This window comes from Diabrotica virgifera, chromosome 3 (assembly GCF_917563875.1).
Source record: "Diabrotica virgifera virgifera chromosome 3, PGI_DIABVI_V3a".
NCBI lineage: Eukaryota > Metazoa > Arthropoda > Insecta > Coleoptera > Chrysomelidae > Diabrotica > Diabrotica virgifera.
The window spans coordinates 132,982,813-133,002,291 of NC_065445.1; the positions used below are offsets into that span (position 1 = coordinate 132,982,813).

The 19,479-nt window shown below is 33.0% G+C and overlaps 1 long non-coding RNA gene across 1 annotated transcript; it reads left to right on the forward strand.

Annotated features, from left to right (window-relative positions):
* The first annotated feature begins 3,985 nt into the window (after positions 1–3,985).
* On the forward strand, positions 3,986–11,197 carry LOC126881327 (uncharacterized). The gene is made up of 2 exons (XR_007696801.1): positions 3,986–4,957; positions 10,876–11,197. It is a non-coding gene; the product is annotated as an uncharacterized LOC126881327 (long non-coding RNA).
* The last annotated feature ends 8,282 nt before the right edge of the window (positions 11,198–19,479 follow it).

Sequence of the window (19,479 nt, forward strand, 5' to 3'; positions counted from 1 at the left end):
TGCGTTATTAGTTGTATAGAAAGTGTCTAAATAATGTGCTCCTTGTTCAAGAATATCTCTATTTTTGACAATATCGAAAATTAATATACGGAAAATATGTTTATAAATAAAAATAAGTTTAAAATATTGTTTATTTATTAGGTATAATAAAAAGTGTTTTTCAACATTTACTCTGCGATAAAGTTTAAAATTCAAAACCTTCCAATGATTGACAGACGCCTAAAAAGACTTTGGCCAGAAGCAGAAGACCAAGCTGCTAGGTCAATTCCAGAGAGTCGTCAATGGACGACACCTGCCACAAGCCAAGAATTTATAAAATATTCAGTGATGAGCGCGCTAATAACGGGCAAAATAACGTAAAAGAGAGAAAAGATAACACGTTGTGAAATAAAAAGAGATGACACTAGTAGAGATGTAAAATTATCAATAGGAAGCTATACTTAAATTTATATTACATAGTTTCTCACCTTTAGACGTCTGTGACAGGAGAATTTTATAAAATTGTGTAACAGTGGCACTTGTCATACTCCTTTCATACTAAAATTGTCTAAAGATGGTGAAGTATGTAATGTAATGTAAATTTATAGGTTCCTATCGATAGTTTAACACCTCTGCTAGTTTCAACTCTTTTTATTACACAACGTGTTATGTTTTCAATCTTTTGCGTTATCATGCGTAAGCAAGGTTTGATAATTGAATTGAGTTGAAGCTAGTTTCTATAATAAGAACATTGAGGTGGGAAATTATCAATAGACATCTATAAATTTACATTATATTCATAGTTTCTCACCTTAAGACGTATCGGATGAGTTTGGCGACGTATAGGAGTCAAACTGTGGCAGGAAAATTTTATAAATTCTGTCATAATTTGACTCCGATACGTAGCCAAACTATCAATATAAGGTAAATTTCTAGGTTTTTATATATAATTTCCCACCTCTACTGGTTTCATATCTATTTATTTCACAACGTAATATGTTTTCCGTTATTTTGCCAGTTATTAATGTACTCTTCACCGTATATTTTTACCACCAAACTCTGAACAATGTTATCTCGTTCAAATATTTTAATCTGTTTGTCCTTTGTCCAGTGTATGTTATTTGTATCGTTAATTTTAAGTAAATGTCTTCATTCTGGGAAGGTATACTTAGATCGAAAGTATGCTTGGGCAAGATAATATTAATAAATAACTATGCTCAATATTTGCATTTTATTTTTAAAAATAAAAAAATATACCTATATATAGGTGCATATTTGCCTTTAATCGGTTTAATAAATACATATATTATATGTTCGATAGTTAATTTGCAAGTAAGGGGCTTATTGTTAAAATGTTAATAAATGGTGAACTTATATCTAATATGGAAAAAACATTAATCGAAGCCATCGAGATAAACTTCTAAATATTTACATTTATATGTAATATTTCAACCAAGTTCGTTGATTTAAATAAATATTGAAACTCAGGCAACACTGCTGATGGTAACAACAATTTGCATTAGAAGTAATTTTTTTCTCTCTCTGTTAATAGTTCTATCCCTTCTACTGGAGTATTATGAATGTACAAGTTGGCTAACTTGATAGACAGCTGATTATACAGTGTTGCCTTGTTGCCTAAGTTTCAGTATATATCGTTAAACCAATTATAATTTACTATTTTATTTGGCTATCAGCCACAATTTAAGTGTGAAATTAAATTTATTTGGCGTTTTATCCTAAGTTGCCATAAGAAAATAGTTTCAGAACAATACAGTATAAAATTGTTTGAAATAAGTTACGTTTTTAAGTAAATATTTATAAATAATATGTAATAATTCATCTCGATGGCTTCCATTAACGTTTTATTCACTTAGTAGGTATAACTTTCAGCATTTATTAACATTGTAATAATAAGCAGCTTACTTTGAAATTAACTATTGAACTTGTTATTTGAAAATTATCAATACAATTCTGATTGAAAACAAACATATTCTGTAACAAGTTGCTTATTTTGGAAGCTAGCTTATTTTCTGGGTTGCAAATTGCAATGCAATTATCAAACCTCGCTACCGTATCAGCGATTTAAAGGACGAATCCTGCTTTGTTTTATTTCTTATATTCAATCTTTTATATTTTGAAACAAGGTGGATAACAGAAAACAAACGTAATTTTTAAAATGTGGTTGCATTAAAAAACAACGTGTACTACTTATATAGGTATTTATGGACAAACTAGGGATTCCAAAAAGGTAATTTTCATGATAATAATGACGATTGGGTACGTAGATCTTATCAAACAAGAAAATACAGAACGATATTAAATATATAGATAGAGTGAGATCGACAGACAGAATAAGTCATGCCCTGCGAACTCAATGGAAAAAATTGGTTCCATATATATAGTGAGCTTCCGGAATTAGAGATGGCGACACATAATGTGGATCGCTAATATATGTGGTACAAGGCTAATTGAAAAGAAGAAGAATATTTGACAATTGAATGTCGAGTTGGACAGTTGTGTTTATTTGGTAACAGCGTTGCCACATTCAGCAGATTTCTACTTTTTTAATAGATTTTTGATACATATTTTTTTAATTCTAGTAGGCAATATTTTTTAGTAGGTTTTTGGTATACAGTGATGAGCACGCTAATAACCGGCAAAAAAGCTCAAAAGATGGAAAACATAATACATTGCGAAACAAAAAGAGATGAAACTAGTGGAGGTGGAAATTATCGTTATAAACGTACTATTAATTAACATTACATTACATAGTTTTCCAACTGTAGACGTCTGTGACAGCTGTGACAGGAGTATTTTATAAAATTCTACTGTCACAGTGACAGTTGTCATACCTCTTATACGTTAAAGGTGGGAAACTATGTAATGTAATGGTATTTTAGACGTTTATAACGATAATTTCCACCTCCACTAGTTTCATCTCTTTTTGTTGCGCAATGTATTATGTTTTCCATCTTTTGAGCTATTTTGCCGGTTATTAGCGCGCTCATCACTGTATATCAACATTTTCTGTGCTATGCATTATGACTAAAATGAAATTAACTCTTTAATAGTATTTACATTTGACATTTTGTTACAATTTCCTAATGTCATTACCGAAAATAAGATTCAGGACGTAGGTATGAATACAGAGATTAGAGAAATAAATGAAACTGGTGTCTTGATACCAAACTTTCTTGTTTCAAGCAGCAGTGCAGTAGTGTTTCGGGTAATATTTATATAAGTAATATTTATATTTAAGAGTTTTGACATTCGGTGAGGCTATTAAAATTAAACTAACGACGGAAAACTAAAATATGTATGTAAAATGTAACTTTGCAAAAATAATGTGTTTACCCGTTTCTATTAACGTAAAATGAAAAAGATTTTTTTCCGTTTTTAACCGTATTACAACTGATGATCGCAATAAACTTTTGAATAAATAGTTATTTATGATATAAATGTTAAAAGTACACGTTTAAGGCAAGCATGTGAAAGTAAAGCACATGAGTGCTTTAAAAATGTACTTTTTAACACGCATATCATACAATATTTTTTCTACAAACGTAATTACAGGACAATATCTACAAAAACTTTTAGAACTTGACTGACATTCCATTTTTATATTTTTTTGACATTACATCAAATTGCCTATACGGTCAATACGAACTGCAGTGCCTTAAAAATTTTAAAGCACTAGTGTCTTGAAGTAACATTTTTAACGCTCGTATGGAGTGCTAAAAATTGCATTTTTAACACGGTTGTAGAAAAAATGTATTTTCATGATTATTTGTCAAAGAAGGTATGAATGAGGTTGGGAATTGTACCAAATTTGATCCAGACATGCATAATATGTTAAAATCAATGGATGACAAAATATTAAATATAAAACTGATAAAAATTAATTAAGTACCTAGGTCATTTTGTTTCCCTGTTAACATGTAAAAAAAGTTTGGTTTTTTTACATTCACGTTATATTTATTTCTAGTTAAGTTAGCTGCTGTTTTTATTATAAAAAAACCTAAATTATACTTAAATAAGTTAATAAAGTTTTAGTTCTTGATTTAGTAGATTTTAGCCAAACATGCAATATATTTCCTAAATAAAATATGGCAACGTTGTCTTGTATTGAATTAAGTGCGTCATTTTGTAATTTTTGTGTTGTGTATGCGTTTTATATCAATTTTATATTTGTGTATTAAGTTTTTATCCCGTACCCAAGTGATTAGTGAAGTGAATGTTTCAAATTTTAGTTACTAATAGACATTTTTTCAGTGTATAAATTATTTTTCTTCCCTCAGCTGTACCTAGTTGTTTCAAGGTAATGTGAATAATTCCTAAGGTAGAAAGACATTTTACATTATGTTATGAAAACAATGAATTCATGTCAAGATTTATATAAATAATAATTATTACTGTCATTTGTTGGTTTCATTATTGTTCTTACATTGTCCATACATACATACTTATCATTTTTTAAATATAATCGCTGCTCATGCTAAATTCTATGCTTGTGCATGTTATTAATTTTTTGTTTTTGCAATAATTATTTTTATTTTTATGGTTTCTGTAATAAAAATATTTTATTGCAAAAACTAAAAATTAATAACGTGCACATTATAGAATTTGGTATGCCTAGCGAAGCTTCCAAAACGGTACAGATATCTTCCAAAACGTTACAGAGATCTTCCAAATCGTTACAGAAATCTTCCAATTTAAAACGCTTAGTTGGCTTCCAAAAATATCGATGGTGTTGGAATACGGGACCAGTTCTGCCTATAGAGTTCCCTTTCTACCCCACCCACTCTTCTATGGAATAAGTCTTCTTAACAGACCTTAAGCTGCGACAGAAACATCCTGTATCCTGTTATGGCTGTTACTCATCTCATACTAATGGCACCAGTGGCGCACCCAGGGGGTGGTTTGGGTGTTAAAACCCCTCCCACCGGCCACCAGTACATACAAAGAATAGTAGGAAAATGTAAGTTGTCTTTAACAAACATACAAAAAAATTGCTGTGTAATATGTAAAAAAAGTAGAAAGAGGCTTTTCATCGATTGTCATTTGTTTTGAGCTTCTGTCATGTGTTACATAATATTAATATATCTACGTCATACGTCTTTGGTTTGTATCATTGGCAATACCAATAACGTATGACGTAGATATATTAATATTATGTGACACATGACAGAAGCTCGAAACAAATGACTGAATGAAAATCCCCATGAACGATCACATCAATCACTTATTTTGTATTTGCTGTCTTTTTCTATAAATAACAAACTTTTGTTATAGAAAAAGACAGCAAATACAAAATAAGTATTTAAGGTCAAATGTCTTATTCTTTTTTTTCTCAAAATGTCATTTTATGCGATTTTACATGATTTGGGGCGATTCTAATTCATTTCGACAGTCGCAATTTCATTTCGACACCGCCATGACAGCCGCAGAGTATAGCGATTCTTATTCATTTCGATATTAGTTACAACTGGGGATATTAACCTTATCATGTTGAGACTGCTCAGAATTTGGGTTGGCGCTCCGGTTTATTGGAATTTGTTAACGAGAATAGTCTGGGAAAATTATCGAAAAAATGCCATATTTGGGAAAAATTATTTACCAGCTATTTTATTGCTAAAATCGAATCTTAAGATTGCATATATTAGTAATATGGGTATGACAAGTCCGCAGAAAGTGTGTTATTTTATTTATAAACAAATTAGCACTCCTAAATCTTCTTTTTTTTTTCAATTGGTGGTCTGTAACTCCTAAAATTTTTCCTTTGAGCCAAAAACACTCAAATAAAAATTCACCCTAATTTAGTTCTGCACAAAGTTATTTTTTTTCCGATTTCCTTCAAAAAAATTTTACTCAGAAAATCCGAGTTTTCCCAAAAAATCTGCAATTTTCAATTAAAATTTTAGGGAAGTACCTAATTATTTATCAATAATTAAATAATAATTGATGACATGAAAGATTTATTATAGTAGATTATACAGAGGGGCTAAATTATAGAATAAATTCATTTCTTTAAAACGGACGATTTTGGAGCAAAATCCCGAAAGAGGTCGATTTTTATTTTTAAATTACAATTTTTTGGCATATATTTCATACTAGTGACGTCATCCATCTGAGCGTGATGACGTAATCGATAATTTTTTGTTAATGGGAATAGGGGTCGTGTGGTAGGTCATTTGAAAGGGCGTTCAATTCTCTATTCAGTAATATAAACATTAATATCATTAGGTATTTATACAGGGTTGCCAAAAAAATTTTTTGAATTAAATTAATTGGCGCAAAAAGAAGAATGTATGTAATTTATTTAACTCAAAATACATTGTACTGCTGTCAGAAAATAGAAAAAAAGGTTTATTTCACAAATAAACATTTCTTTTCGCTTAAATTAAATCACAAACAGCCTCCCTCTTACCTATTGGCAGTTTGAACATTTAATTTAAGCTAAAAGCAATGTTTATTTGCAAAATAAACATTTTTTCTATTTTCTGACAGCAATAGAATGTATTTTGAGTTAAATAAATTACATGCGTTCTTCTTCTTGCGTCAATTAATTTAATTCAAAAAATTTTTTGGCCTCCCTGTATAAATAATGATATTAATGTTTATAATACTAAATAGAGAATTGAACGCATTTGTAAATGAGCTACAACACGAACCCCTATTCCTATTTAAAAAAATAATCGATTACGTCATCACGCTCGGATGGATGACGTCACTAGTTTGAAATATATGCCAAGAAATTTAATTTAAAAATAAAAATCGACATGTTTCGGGATTTTTCTCTAAAATCGTCCATTTTAGAGAAAATGAATTTATTCCATAATTTAGCCCCTCTCTGTATATCAGGAGACCGGCGACAATCTAACCAATAGTTTAGCAATAATTAAAATGTTAATTAAAAAATTTCGGTCGAAATAATAACCAGCAAGATTATGATACACCAGAATAACTATGATTTTCGTATAAAAAAGCACTATACCTATTCAACGTACCTTACAGGATTGAAATTGGACCATTTGAGCGGTCTCAGGAATGTTATAAAGAATCAATTTTTTGGCTTATAAACAAATAGAACCCCTCAGAAAATATTAGATTAAATTAAATTAAGTTAACGCTGTTGAAAAGGGCACGGCTTCTGTGTCCTTTTCGAAGAAAAACAAATTGAATTGCGAGGACTGATTCCAGGTATAGCCGGTCAAATTTGACCGGCATTTGCGACCGAGTTATAAACAACAGGATTTTAATCTTTGAACCATTAGATACCTTTTAATTCCGGTCCTCTTTGTACATACAAATTTTCATATCTTCAAGACACTCATAACAAAAAAGATTTATGTCACTGTCACCAAATTATTTAATTATTGATAAATAATTACTTCCCTCAAATTTTAGTTGAAAATTAAAGATTTTGTTTGGAAAACCCGAATTTCCGAGGAAAATTTCCGTCGAAGGAAATTGGAATAAATTATCAATGTGCAGAATTAAATTACTGTCAATTTTTATGTGAGTGTTTAGGTTTAAAGTTAAAATTTTCGGAGTTATAGGGCTTTTTATCGATTGTCATTTGTTTCGAGCTTCTGTCATGTGTCACATAATATTAATATATCTACGTCATACGTCTTTGGTTTGTATCATTGGTACATACCAATAACGTACGACGTAGATAAATTAATATTATGTGACACATGACAGAAGCTCGAAACAAATGACTGTGAATGAAAAGCACTATAGAGCAATAATATAAAAAAAGATTTCGGAGCGCTAATTTGTTTATAAACAAAATAGCACACTTTCTGTGGACAGCTATATTACTAATATAGGAAACCTTAAGATTTGATTTCAGCATGTCCAGCAATAAAATAGCTGGTAATTAATTTTCCTTGTTTTTTACTAATTTTCCCAGATTATTACCTTACATCTTTCATTGAGTTGATGATTCATGTTGTGGACATTCTTAATTATTATATTTCTAATTTAATACTATTCTACCTAATTCCTCAAAACAAGCAAATTTCAATTAAACCCAGCTATATTATAATACCTTTTGCTTTAGTTTTCCTTGCAAGAAATAAACAAAACACATCTAAACTAAACCTAACCTCGCTTTTGGCCATTCATTCATCTCCGTGTCAAATAATTTCGACAGTCGAAATTATAATATCAACACCCTTTTTAAAGTCGCTATTAATTTCGATAGTCGCTATTTCATGACGTCACTTCGTTAGTTCAACTAAAATCCACAAGGCTCGCACAATCGCATTTCAACCGTCGCCATATTGAAAGCGACTTGTTTTTGGTCGAAATTTGATTTAGAATCAGGGCCTTGGTGTTTATTTAAACAAATTTGCATTTTACATCGTAAAGTATCAATGAAAAAAAATATATTTTAGTAGAAGGGACTCAAAAATATCATTATATGGCATTATAACAAGTTATTTTGATGGAAAATCAGTTTTTGATCAAATTTTATAGTGTATAAAACGTTTAAATATCGTTTTTCTACAACCGTGTTAAAAATGCAATTTTTAGCACTCCATACGATCGTTATGCCACTTTAAGGCACTAGTGCTTTAAAATTTGTATGGCACTGCAGTTCGTATTGACCGTATAGGCAATTTTGATGTAATGTCAAAAAAATATAAAAATGGAATGTCAGTCAAGTTCAAGTAAAAGTTTTTGTGGATATTGCCCTGTAATTACGTTTGTAGAAAAAATATTGTATGATATGCGTGTTAAAAAGTACATTTTTAAGGCACTCATGTGAATTGCAGAACTCGCTTCGCTCATTCTGAAAACTTTCACATGCGTGCCTTAAACGTGTACTTTTAACACTTATATCATAAATAACTATTTTTATATTTTCCTCCATTCCCAAAATACATTATAATCGATTTGGCTGAAAATATGCCCACAGATAGACTTTAAGTGGTTAGAATGATTTGAATTAGAAAAGAAAATAATCGTTTTCGTTTTGATTCAATTCGAGTCTCTTGCCATCCTCTGACACCGTGTTTCGGGGTCTCTACCCCTTATCAAAGAGGCTATGCAAGTAGACTGAACTGAATCAACTCGAAACGAAGAAGAACTGCATATATTAAAATATCTGCAGCAGAGTGTGGTTAGACTATCCTCTAACGGGGAATGACAAAATGAATAAAAATAAATTTCGACCAAGAGTCAGGATTCTGTTAACCGAGATACGATAGTACACTTCGCGTCAAAAAAAACTGGTACAACTCTTATAACCGAAAATCGTGTTTTTCAAGTTGTGTAAGTTGATCTTGTCACAAGTGTCATTCCAATTTCTAGGGCAAAGTTGCCAGTTCAACGAAAATATTATATCAAACTAGGTAAAAACGGGGCTGTGCGACAGACCGCATTTTTTAATACACTAAAAACTAAAACAATTGTAATTTTCCGTCATCTAAATTAAGTATCCATACATTGATTCGGTTTTTATTATAATTTATAAAAATATTTCAATTCAAAAATAATGATAGATAATAAATCTTGGCATGACTTTAAATTATTATGTTTAATGTCAAATCGAGAGGTGTGATTGGTTTCTCGTAAATTGTAGGACAAAACTGCATTAAGTTGTGTAGAATACATAAAACACACTGGAAAAATGAAAAATTTAATTTGAAATTAATACAAAATGAATAACTTTTACAGTGAACAAGTGTGTAATTTAAATATATGTATTACAATTATTCGAAATATACATTTTAAACGTTATTTTTTTGTATTTAGATTTAGTGCAATTGCGTTATCTGTGATGGCAACAACGAAGTGATTCACGAACAATAATTGTCAGTCTGAACACAGGTTTACATTGGGAAAAAAAGTGTACCAGTTTTATATGACGCGAAGTGTACCAAGCGGCGCCGCTAGGAGGAGCATTGAATTACATTACAATACAAACTCAAAATACTCAAAAGTATAATTAGTCCAGTCGGGATAGCATTTGACCTTGCATGCCGAGCTGCTCAAAATTTTATTTTTCTTATCTTTAGGGGGGTCAAAAGTAGTCTAAATTTAAAATCGCGAATGAATTCCTCCGTTACGTTAGCCACCATCTTGATTTTAAAGGAGAACCGTTTTTGTACAATATCTCCGCCATTTTTAACTTTTCCACAAAAATGGTAGAAACTGAAATTGTTAAAAATAAATCGTATTTACAATTATTACAATTTCTTTTTAAAAATTTTTGTCGTGAGGTCGATATTTTCTGAGTTAATTATACTTACAGTAACCGCCTATATTTTTGACCATGATATTGCATGTAACTTTTTTATTATTGTAATATAATTCAAATCCTTCTAACCACTTAAAGTCCTATGTTTTGGCTATCTGTGGGCAAATTTTCAGCCAAATCGATTATGATGTACAGTCGAACCCGCTTATTAGAATACCCCTTAAAGGAATATCCCGGTTTAAGGAATAGAAATTTGAGGTCCCGAAACATTTATAGTAGCAACCAATGATCGATTATTAGAATATCCCGGTTATAGGAATACTTGTACTTGGCACAAAGGCTATTCCAATAAGCGGGTTTGACTGTATTTTGGAAATGAAGGAAAATGACGGTATTTTCACGATTTCTACACTATAAAATTTGATCAAAAACCTGTTTTGAATCCAAATAACTTGTTACCTATACCTATAATGCCATATAAATGACATTTCTGAGTCCCTTGTATTAAAATAGTATGTTTTCCATTGATACTTTACGATAGAAAATGCAAATTTGTTTAAATAAATACAAAATCACTATAAAATCGCTTAAAATAACAATTTGAGAAAAGAAGAAGAAGACAATTCGACCTTAAATGTTTTATTTCTACATCTCTCAGATGCTATATATATACAAATTTTCAGACAAATCGGAGATCCAAAAGTTTTTTTGATCCAAAATTGAGTGATTTGAAATGGAACCACCCGTAATTATATGGTATAAGTTCTTGGCTTGTGGCAGGTGTCGTCCATTGACGATTGACGACTCTCTGGAATTGACCTAGCAGCTTGGTCTTCTGGCCAGTCTCTTTAGGCTTAGGAGTCTGTCAATCACTGGAGGGTTTTGAATTTTAAACTTTATCGCAGAGTAAATGTTGAAAAATACTTTTTATTGTACCTATTATATTATATAAACAATGAAATATTATTCTGGTCCAGATAATAAAAATATTATTTATAACAATTATTAAAGCTAATTGGCTGTCCCCATAGCCATAATTTCCACAAAAAGAAGAAGAAGAAAAAAAATAAAAAAAGTCCTACGTATTACTACACCCTTCCTCGAGGCACTTACGAAATTTTTTCAAAATTGCAAAATTTTTCATCAAGTTAATTATCGCGAAAAAGGATATAATGTGAGATTCTATCTAACGGTGCGACTACTCGCGGGTTAAGTACAGTAGTCTAGCTATATTTGTCTGTCGTGCGAGTGTGAGCGTATCTACCAAGAGGTGGGTTTAATGGAACGACAGTGACACAGAGGCGGCAGCCATCATATGCTAGAGAGAGAAAGCTAAGCGCCGGTAAAGAGAGATAAATAGACCACCGACCCGAACTTCTCCGCGTTAGGCTATTTTTCGGACCTGGCCTAATCTATTGTGTTATTATATCTATGGTGAGAACACGACTTTTAAAAATATTTCAAAATCAAAATTAGCCAAATCAATCCAGTCTTTCTCATAGTTATAAAATAAAAAAAAAGTACGAGTCAGAAAACGTTGGTTGTCAAATAAAATTAGAGGATGCCAGAAAAAAATTGAGTGCAGCGACTGTACAGGGCAATTGATTGTATCCCCCGTCGCATGGCGAAGGAAAAAATCACCAGTTTTATATAATAGTATCATTGCTTAAAAAAAGAAATTCCTTTTTAAAAAATGATAGTATAATTATTATAATATAATATAATATAATATAATATAATATAATATAATATAATATAATATAATATAATATAATATAATATAATATAATATAATATAATATAATAGTTATAATAGTATTATTAGGTAGGTATAAAAAACTCTAAGAGAAAAAGTAACTTTTAGACCTGACAACAATGCATATAATAAGACATATGTTTTAAGATGCTCAGTTGCCAATAGTGTGATCTGACTTAGTCTCCTTGGATTATATTAGTCCTAATATCCACAACAAAGAAATATATTACAATTCTTATTATCACGAATAATCTTTACATTCTCTAGATAGCAACAAATTTAACTATAACCGCTTTGTGTGATTATAATGTAAAAATCAATTCTGAGTTTTCTAGGTCAGAACTTATAATTTATTACTTATTCAAAATCGCGCAACACTGTAAGAAAAAGATTCGTTCTAAGAGTAAAAAGCTTGCAAGAATTTTGATGAGATTGAAGAGTGACTGTCCTTGAAAATTTTTCAAATAATTAATACAAAATTATCTGCTAATGACTAAACCCTGGAAATGTGTGGCCTTTCGTGAGCACTTTGTTAACTTTCAGATGGTATAAATATATTTCAGAAATACTAGCCGTAACATAGTAATTTAGCAAAACTCGGGAAGGCACTGATTTCACAGTAGGTTTAAAATTTTTACCGCGCTAAAGAACTGGGCTCCTGTTAGATATAAAATTTTTAATGGACTGCGCGTGCGTGGTAATGTTATTGCAACTTTAATAATTATTTTCAGTGCAAAAAAAGCCTGATCAATGTTCAAAATAGGTGATCATTGCTCAGCGCTTTATTTCCTATCGAATACAGTCATTTGTTTTAAAGATTTCGATCAATGAGGTGCCAACATCTTTTTTTTCGTCCTTGAATTTTCAACCCTTAATAAAAAATAAACTACAGGTGATCAAAATCTGAAACCTAGTGATCATTGCTGTACAAACCGTGAGCAAAAGGATGGTATAATTATTTTTACGAAATTCGATCAATGAGGTGCTAACATCTCATAACCGGTTATGTGATGTGTTTGGTGTTTGTGTTTAGTTTGTGTCACCATAAAAAGCTGATATTCAGTCGTGTTTTTTGATATTTTTGTTATTTCATAATCGAGTACCTTTTTAAAGGTAAGTTTTTCTGATTGTAGGTACTGTTTATCCAACAGTTTTAAAATACACATTTTATTTCGCGTTTTGTTGTTGGGTCTAATGGCCGATCAGCTGTTGTGTGCAGCCGATAAATTCAACAAGTAAACATATATTTAATCGAAATTAAATATTCATATTTCTATGTAAAATGTCACATTATTGTATAAATAAATAATTAAGAAACAAAAGTTGTTTGTGTTTTACCTTTACTGTCCACTTGAATAAAATAATATTAAATATTGGAAGTACCGTATGGAGGCTATGGTGTACCTAGCGTGGAGGCTAGATAACGCTACCCTTCCTATCCAATCAACAGCAAGAACGTTTAAAATTTCACACCTATCATGTCGAAGCTACAGACCACTTATGTGGAGGCCAGATTTGTAGTATCCTTCCAATTTTCCAGGTGCTGAAATACGTGACATATTTTTTGAAGGGTAAGATCGCATTCTACCAAATCACACAACACTTTTTTCTATGATTCACTGACAGTAGGTACAAAAAGCTTATAATTTCTGGGAAACGAATAGAACTTATATTGGGTGCGTTCGGACGACCATAGCGGCTGGCTGCCAGCAGAAATCGGCTGAGTGGTTGCATCCAGCCGTGATAGGGAAAGCTTAGTAAATCTCTCAGCGGCTGGCTTCCAGCGGTGACGTCTGACAGCTACTGCTGGCTCAGCTGTCCAGCCGCTGTGGTCGTCCGAACGCACCCAGACTATTTCTAGTTGTATTTTTACAATAAATAAGAATTTAGTAATAGTAGGCAACCAATTATTCAGCCACGTACTAGGGGTAAATAGCATTTAGGTATTTTTGTAAATTATTCTAATTTAAATCTCAAGTAGTTGATAATTAAATTTTTTACTAATTAAAATAAAAAAGGGTCGTAAAAAAAGTATAGTATTCTACTCGCATGTAATGGCTATTACTCACTCTGAAACTTCATCATCGTGAGTAATAGCCATCATTACATGCTCGTTGAATAATATACTATTACGCACACACGTGTATACTATTTGTGTGTGTGTGTGTGTGTGTGTGTGTGTGTGTGTGTGTGTGTGTGTGTGTGTGTGTGTGTGTGTGTGTGTGTGTGTGTGTGTGTGTGTGTGTGTGTGTGTGTGTGTGTGTGTGTGTGTGTGTGTGTGTGTGTGTGTGTGTGTGTGTGTGTGTGTGTGTGTGTGTGTGTGTGTGTGTGTGTGTGTGTGTGTGTGTGTGTGTGTGTGTGTGTGTGTGTGTGTGTGTGTGTGTGTGTGTGTGTGTGTGTGTGTGTGTGTGTGTGTGTGTGTGTGTGTGTGTGTGTGTGTGTGTGTGTGTGTGTGTGTGTGTGTGTGTGTGTGTGTGTGTGTGTGTGTGTGTGTGTGTGTGTGTGTGTGTGTGTGTGTGTGTGTGTGTGTGTGTGTGTGTGTGTGTGTGTGTGTGTGTGTGTGTGTGTGTGTGTGTGTGTGTGTGTGTGTGTGTGTGTGTGTGTGTGTGTGTGTGTGTGTGTGTGTGTGTGTGTGTGTGTGTGTGTGTGTGTGTGTGTGTGTGTGTGTGTGTGTGTGTGTGTGTGTGTGTGTGTGTGTGTGTGTGTGTGTGTGTGTGTGTGTGTGTGTGTGTGTGTGTGTGTGTGTGTGTGTGTGTGTGTGTGTGTGTGTGTGTGTGTGTGTGTGTGTGTGTGTGTGTGTGTGTGTGTGTGTGTGTGTGTGTGTGTGTGTGTGTGTGTGTGTGTGTGTGTGTGTGTGTGTGTGTGTGTGTGTGTGTGTGTGTGTGTGTGTGTGTGTGTGTGTGTGTGTGTGTGTGTGTGTGTGTGTGTGTGTGTGTGTGTGTGTGTGTGTGTGTGTGTGTGTGTGTGTGTGTGTGTGTGTGTGTGTGTGTGTGTGTGTGTGTGTGTGTGTGTGTGTGTGTGTGTGTGTGTGTGTGTGTGTGTGTGTGTGTGTGTGTGTGTGTGTGTGTGTGTGTGTGTGTGTGTGGGTGTGGGTGTGGGTGTGGGTGTGGGTGTGGGTGTGGGTGTGGGTGTGGGTGTGGGTGTGGGTGTGGGTGTGGGTGTGGGTGTGGGTGTGGGTGTGGGTGTGGGTGTGGGTGTGGGTGTGGGTGTGGGTGTGGGTGTGGGTGTGGGTGTGGGTGTGGGTGTGGGTGTGGGTGTGGGTGTGGGTGTGGGTGTGGGTGTGGGTGTGGGTGTGGGTGTGGGTGTGGGTGTGGGTGTGGGTGTGGGTGTGGGTGTGGGTGTGGGTGTGGGTGTGGGTGTGGGTGTGGGTGTGGGTGTGGGTGTGGGTGTGGGTGTGGGTGTGGGTGTGGGTGTGGGTGTGGGTGTGGGTGTGGGTGTGGGTGTGGGTGTGGGTGTGGGTGTGGGTGTGGGTGTGGGTGTGGGTGTGGGTGTGGGTGTGGGTGTGGGTGTGGGTGTGGGTGTGGGTGTGGGTGTGGGTGTGGGTGTGGGTGTGGGTGTGGGTGTGGGTGTGGGTGTGGGTGTGGGTGTGGGTGTGGGTGTGGGTGTGGGTGTGGGTGTGGGTGTGGGTGTGGGTGTGGGTGTGGGTGTGGGTGTGGGTGTGGGTGTGGGTGTGGGTGTGGGTGTGGGTGTGCGTGTGGGTGTGGGTGTGGGTGTGGGTGTGGGTGTGCGTGTGGGTGTGGGTGTGGGTGTGGGTGTGGGTGTGCGTGTGGGTGTGGGTGTGGGTGTGTGTGTGTGTGTGGGTGTGGGTGTGTGTGTGTGTGTGTTCACAAAGAGGGGATGGCATTAGATAAACTTTTTGCCACAGATATTTGAAAGTTGAAGATGTCATATATTAAATTTTTATTTTAGAATCTTTAAGAAATTGTATGATAATATCATTAATAGTTTTGGTGTGGAAGCTTAGTAGGTGTGAAATATTCAGTGGTAAACTTACATTCTCCTCCTGAAGTCTAGCAATTAGGGCTTTCGTATGGTTTTTATTAAGTTCACAATTAAAGATTATATGATTTAAATCTGCAGTAGAGTAGTTATCACATGAACAGAGAGAGTTGATACGCATTTCTATTTTAGCTGAATGTGCAGGAAAATTGTCATGGTTTAATCTTAAGCGACTTAGGGATGTGGAATAAAATCGAGTAACGTGATAATCAAATATATGTGGGATATTTTGTGGAAGTTGTGCCAAATAGTTTCCCATTTCTTTCTTAAATTTTTATGCAATTCTGGAATATAATCACTGGAGATTGTCAAATGTACTATTTCATTTAAAGTTGCTGAATTCTTTGCCATTTCATCCACTATCTCATTTTCTTTGATTCCGGCATGCGTACCGTCACTTTTTAGTGGCGCATCAAACTCTCAACTTACGGGATAAATAAATTAAAAGGTATACCCTCCCTCACTATCAGAATTAAATTTTTTCATTTTTTAAGTTTTATGTGATTAAAAAATAAGACTCGAATTACACGCATAGTTGAGGCTTTTACAAAACATGTCTATTTTTATAGACCCCTAGGTTGGGTTGGATGTGCATGTGCATAACCTCATTTTTTTTATTTTTTGAAAAAAGTGTATAACTTTTTTTGTCTTGTGTATTTTATCAAATGCTATATTTATAATTTTTTCAGATTTTTCCGTAAGGTTCGCCAACTTCAAAAATCCAAAAAAACTGTTTTTTATGGGGGTTTGAACGTGTTTCTCCCATTTTTAAATGTTCTAAACGACTCAGTTATTTCAATTTACATATAACCTATAAAAACATTGATTTGATCTATTTTTAACTCTACAAAAAATAGGGAAAATCTCCAATAACCCCCTAAAAAACATAGTTTTTTGTATTACTGAAGGCAACTGAAGGTGGCGAACCTTTCGGAAAAATCTGAAAAAAATTAGAAATATGGTGTTTGATAAAATACAGAAGATATTAGGTTTGTTCTAGCATCAGTTTCAAACGGTTTGAAACCATCAGCGAATAGTGGAGCAGTGCGAGTAGAGGGGATAGCACTGGTGACTGAATTATGTTCTCTCACTGACCAACTGTTTGCTGATGGTTTCTGACTAGTTTGACTGTTTGCTAGAACAAACCTAATCAAAATTTGGACCTGCAGCCATCCCAAAAAAGAAGTTATACTCTTTTTTCCAAAGTAAAAAATTTGTTTGAGGTTATATACACTCAACCTACGGGTTTATACAAAATAGTCATGTTTTGTAAAAGTCTCAATTAGGCGTGTGAATTTGTTGAAATTTTAAAATTGATTGCATCCCACCTAAAAAAAAATAAAAACGAAGATTTTGATGGTGGGAAAAGGGGGTGGTGGGTTAAAATTGCGCTGAAGGCGCATTCTCACGGTTCGATTTTAGTTGAGCAACTTTAGTGGATCAACTAAAATCGAATGAGAATAGCTGTGAGAACATATGTTTCAATTTTAATCGGTCAACTTATTAGTCCAGGGCGGATCTGTTTTGAGATGGACGTTGAGAGGTGACTCAAATTTTTTTGCAGAAATTGCTTGAAAATAAATCAAATAATAATATTTGAGTTATCCTCCCTCTCAAAAAGCTCCGGACATTGTTTAAATAATCAAAATGTCAAGAATTGAAGGAAAAATTCGATTTTTTCTTGGTTTTTTGATTATAACCTTAAAAGTATTCATTTCCGAGAAAAGTTGTACTAACATAAAAGTTGCATAATTTAATTTACTACAATATAGAATTGGTTAAAAATTTAAAAATAGTCACCCTAGTTGCAAAATAGCAATAATTGCGAAAAAACCATACAAAAACAAGTATTTGCATTTTACGTTTTTCAACCATTTTTGCTAGACTTAGAACCTTCATATTTCACCCAGAAAAACTTTATGATACAGTAAAACAATACTGTAAATTTCATTAAGATCGGTTCAATAGATTTTGCAAAATAAATTTTGCAATACAGTTTTCGCAAAAAAAAATTCATTTTTTCAAAATGTTACAGGACTGAAAATAAAGCAGATAGCAAGTTGAATTTTTATTTACTTATAGAAGTGTACTGTACCTTTCATTTGAAATTTTCAAAATTAAAATCGATTAATTACCACGGCGTCAGAAAATTTTTGAAATAAACAATAATTTTTGGTGCTACGCGCAGGACAGCGGTGTTCGATTCACACAGGTTGATTTCAACCAAAATTTCTTCCAATCTTTATCTAATATGTTATTTTCTTACTCTATATTTTGTTGTATTTTAATTTTTTAATTCCACAAAAATCAAACTAATTTTATTATTGTTTTTGAAATATTGTTTAAACAATTGCATATGTTTAAAAATAATAAACTTTTATTAATTTAATTAAAATATATGAACAAAGAAAGTTTTTGCTAATAAAAGTGTTATTTCAAAGGATAGAGTATGTGTTTTTATTTTGCAATAAACAAATTTATTTATTTATATCGAAATGTCATAAAAATTAAAATGTATCAATCATTATCAAAAGACATTGGAATGCCCAATCAGAGCAACCTATCCGCTGTCCTGCGCGTAGCACCAATAATTAATGTTTATTTAAAAAAATTCCTGACGCCGTGGTGTTAAGCGATTTTAATTTTGCAAAATTACAAATAAAAGGTACAGTACACTTCTGTATGCAAAAAATTTTCAACTTGCTATCTGCTTTATTTTCAGTCCTGTAACATTTTGAAAAAATGAATTTTTTTTACGAAAGCTGGATTTCAAAATTTATTTTGCAAAATCTATTGAACCGATCTTAATGAAATTTACAGTATTGTTTTACTGTATCATAAAATTTTTCAGGGTGAAATATGAAGGTCCTAAGTGTAGCATAAATGGTTGAAAAACGTAAAATGCGAATACTTGTTTTTGTATGTTTTTTTCACAATTATTGCTATTTTGCAACAAGGGTGACTATTTCTTAAATTTTTAACCAATTCTATATTGTAGAAAATTTAATTACGCAACTTTTATGTTAGTAAAACTTTTCTCGAAAATGAATACTTTTAAAGTTATAATCAAAAAACCAAGAAAAATATCGAATTTTTCCTTAATTTTTTGACATTTTGATTATTTAAACGATGTTCCGGACCTTTTTGAGAGGGAGGATAACTCAAATATTATTATTTGATTTATTTTAAAGCAATTTCTGCAAAAAAATTTGAGTCACCTCTCAACGTCCAAATGTACTAATATTTTTACAGATGCGCCCTGGTCTATATGTCGATTCAACAAAAAATTAATCGAGTCAAACTTTATCGTTCAACTCGACATTTTTCAGACAAGTTGAATCACGTTTGAAGCCTATGAACATTTGTTGGTCGACTTGAATCACTATTATCTCGTCAGTCTGCGTAAAAGTTATCCTTCAAATCAACAAAATGAGTTTAAAGTGGTCAGAGAGTGTTATGTTCAGATTTTTATATCCTTCTCTAGTTCTTTTAGCAGAGTTTCTGAAACACCACATCCATTTCTTCTTTTAAT